Source organism: Monodelphis domestica, chromosome 4 (assembly GCF_027887165.1).
Source record: "Monodelphis domestica isolate mMonDom1 chromosome 4, mMonDom1.pri, whole genome shotgun sequence".
NCBI lineage: Eukaryota > Metazoa > Chordata > Mammalia > Didelphimorphia > Didelphidae > Monodelphis > Monodelphis domestica.
Genome location: NC_077230.1, coordinates 102,502,893 through 102,507,223, shown reverse-complemented (window position 1 = coordinate 102,507,223; position 4,331 = coordinate 102,502,893).

Genomic DNA, 4,331 nt, shown 5'->3' with positions numbered 1-4,331 from the left:
GAATTCTAAGCATGCAAAGCCTGTAGAGTTCCTTTGAACTATCAATCTAATATCTTATCAAAAAAGGAAAACAAAGTTAATTGGACATGATTTAACCTTTAAAACTTTTTTCTTAGTTTTATTGTTATTTGTTTTTATATCATATTCATTTCTAAATATATTCCTCCCTCCTCCTCTTCTCAATAAGATGTCTTTTAAAAATAATAAAGAATAAAAAAGAAGAAATTTCTGCAAATCAGTCAACATATTAACCATATTCAATGGCATATGAAAAAATTCACACTGTGCAGATGGAAGATTTGCAACACTTGAGCTACATTCCCAGCATCCTTTTAAGTTAAGTGCTTCAAAGCCTTCTCAGGCTCATTGTCTACACCTGCCTACCAAGAGATCTGGGTAGCCAGGTCTCTCCCTCATAGAGACTGTTCCTGCTAACTCCTTATGCTGTCTCTGCTGTCACTGCTGCTCTATGTTCCTGCTACTGGTAAGCTTTAAATTCCCTGCCCCAAAGCCCAGCCCAAAGGAGGGGGATTCATTTTCCCTTTTCAGGGGGGATACTTGTTCTCTTTCCTAACTAAGCCCCCCCCCAAAAAAAAACACTCCACTCAGCTTCCTATACTCCCTCTTAGCAAACAAAACAAAACAAAACAAAACAAAAAAAACAAAAACTCTTCCCATTCCATCTAAAAGGAGTCCTCACCCCTAAAACCAGCCCATAATCCTTAAATTAAACCTCCTCACTCCTGCCAATAGAAGCTAATATTGAGCTTTCAGTATTTTCCCCCCTTTTCTGCTGAGTTGTGGTGCTACCTTTCTGCCACCTAAGGGAAGCACCAATAATACACACACACACACACACACACACACACACACACACACACACATACATATAGCAACTAAGCAAACAAATAAACATCCAACACAGCCATGCTATATCATTGTAGAGAATAGAAGCAGAACATGGCTGCTTCCCTATAAGAAAGCCTTTGGGCTTTTGTCAAATTAGAAACCATTAAGGTTCCTGAATGGCTCCTTTTCCAAATGCTGCTAGGAATTCTTCTTTTCCCACTTATTAATATTAAGATGCAGAAGGCTGAAAATTGGAAATTACAAGCAAAAATACAAGCATCAGTACAAATTCAATTGGAAAATTTCAAACCCTCTTCATCTGATCCAATAGAAAAGGAGGATCCCATTCAAATGTCTAATTCAAATTTTTATGAGCCTGTTCCCAAACTACTCAGAGAGGAAAATCCAATTTCTCTTGAAATACAGACAGATTCTTCTCATTTGTCTTGGATGGAAAACATCCTCTCTTGTTTAGAGAAACTCCTGGCTAAAACTCCTTCTGCTCCTTCTCCTGGATGCCCCTTCCTACCTTGTCCCTTCTCCCACCCCATGACCAATCCCAGCCCCAAGAAACTCTCTTCCTCCATCATACAGCTTCCTACTTGTTCTACCTCAGTATCCACACAGACACCTCTTAGAAAACTACAACCACTGACTGATTCCTATCAATATTTTCCCCTTAAGGGAAGTGCCCACATTAGCACCAAATGGGAATGTTTTAATATGAAGACAACAGACCTTTCACACCACAGGATATTAAGGAATTTAAATGAGATATTCCCAGTTATGAAGATGAACCTATCCTTGTCACAAAAAAAGATGGCCGATGTGTTCTTTCATTTTGATCCTTCTTATCAGGATATTGAACAATTGCTCCATGCTTTTTGACAGAACATGAGAGGGATAAGATCTTCTCTCATGTTAATAAGACCTGAGGATGCAATGAACCACACTGGCCACTTATAGATCCTCAATGGGACAATAAGGATCACAATGAGCATAAGCAGCTACAACATGTTAGGGACGCCATTCTAAAAGCAATGAGGGAGTGCTCAGAAAGACCTGATAGTTGGACTAAATTTGAATGCTTGAAATAATCTGATGATGAGACATACTCCCAATTTATGGGTAAGCTCATTGAACTGGGAGGCAGGTACCTAGACCTTGATATTTCCTCAGAAAGAGATATTAGACATGTAAAACAACATTTTGTAAACAATTTTTTTTCCAGAGTAGTCCAAGATTACTTTAAAAACATTGCCCAAAGTGGCCTGAAATGGATATAGATGAATTGAGGCAAACTGATGCTTATGTCTTTAAAGGCAATAAAGAAAAACAATAAAGAGAACAATGTTTTACTGGAAAAAATCCAGAAAGAATTAAAATATTTAACTGAAAGAATTGATAAACAAGAAAAAGGGCATAATACACAACCAATAGCACTTTCCCCTCTCCAAGAATCTAATTATCAATCCCTTACCTGCCACTTCTGTGGAAAGAAGGGCCAAATAATGATGAATTGTAGAAAATTCTTTTAAGAAATCAGAAACAAGAATCAATGGAATAATAGATATAGAAATTATAATTATAATAATGAATTTATAAATTGCAATTTTAGAACTGATTGATTTTCTGGAAATTTAAATGAAATAATAGATAACTCAAACCAAACAACCAACAGTATATTTTAATTGGAGTTCATCCCCAAACTAATCAAGGTGCTAATGCCCCTCGAGGGGAGTACAAGGAACTACTCAAAGATTATAAAGGTGTACAGAGGGGAGGGGTTTTGAGCAACTAGAACTTGCTGCCTCTGTCAGAAGCAGCTGGCGAACCCACATTAACCATGCTGCCACCACCTTTGAAGATGAGTGACGTCGACGTCTTGCAGCTGCGCGTGAACACCGACACCAGGCCACAACCGCACCTCCCATAACAATTGGAGTCCCCTTCCCCATATGCCACAAACTCTGCGCCTCAGTCTTTGGACTTCAAAGCCACATGAGGGTACATCAATAGATGATAATGCACAAAGACAATTGTCATTCACGGTCACCGAGAGACTACCACTAACTAACTAATCTTTCTACTTGAACAAATTGCCCTTATATAACAATACACATATTACCTCAAAAACAAACAAAAAACCAGCAACAACTATAATAGTGACATATATAATTGATTTGATGTGCCTTTTATAACATTTTGTGCCTTCTGTAAATTTTTTTCTCTTAAATGTATTATTGTTGTTATACCTCCATTGCTTTATCTACCTCATTTGCACTCACACTGTGAATCATGGCAAGTTAAAGAGGAAATTAATCTTATTTTTCGACAAGTAGCCTCTATATTTTACCTCTGTAATTGTGAAATATATATAATTTATATATTTTTTCAGTATTGTTTTTCTTTCTGCATGTGCAATACAGTATTTGAGTTTTTTTCTCTCATTTTTTTATATTTAAAGCACGTCACCAATATTGAAAAGATTTTTTTAACTGCTTTACTTTTTGCATTAGAATAACTAAGACACCCATTTGCCTAATATATAGATGCATACCCAAAAAAACTTTGGACTTTCAACCTGCCTCTAACTTATATCATGAGACTCAATGACTATGTTTGAATCAAGGAAAAAACAGACCACAAAGGAGCACAAAAGTTTACCTGCAAAGTGCCACACAAACACAAAAGATAAAAAACCAAACCGATCCTATGGGTATTGATGACATTCTGTGCAAAGAGCGCAAGGACTTGATCATGTGTGAGACTCAAGGTGGCAACTGTTTAACATGTGTTAAATGCAAGACTTCCTTGTACAACATTCTTTATCAAGTATATAGCATCGACTATCCCAGCTCTAGCTCCATTATCCTTGAAAGCAGGGAAAAAAGGGTCAAACCAGGGAATGCTATTTCCCATTTGTTTTGAGACCTGTTTTTTTTCTATTTTCTTTTATGATGTGACAACTTACTGTAGTCCAGACTGCTAAATTGCGTTAGTGAGTGATTGTCGTTTCAGGCTTATGGGACATGGATCGCTATAAGAACCTGTTGTGATTTGTGACTTTCCCCCCTTTTTCCTAGAATTTTTTCATGTTTTTGATATCCTATATTTCACTCAAAGGTTATTTTTAAATTACTTTTAATTCTTTGATGTTTTTGATAATTGATCCATATGTCTTATGACTTAACCATATATCCCTGTGTGATTCCTATGTGTATCCCTGTATTCTCCTTTGGGGGGGGGTAATGTATTTTAATTTTTATTTTGTAATGAAAAGTTTTAAGTTCCTTTTGAGAAAAAAAAATTTTTTTAAGGATAAGAAATTTGCTGCCACCTGGAATCCAGAGACTGATTTCCTTGTGAAGATGCCATGGAGATACCTGTGGAGACTGCACCAGGAGTTCCTGAGCAAAACCGAAAGTGCAGAAACTGAACTTTGTGGGGTTGAATACATTTGTTTACATGTACTTTGTTGT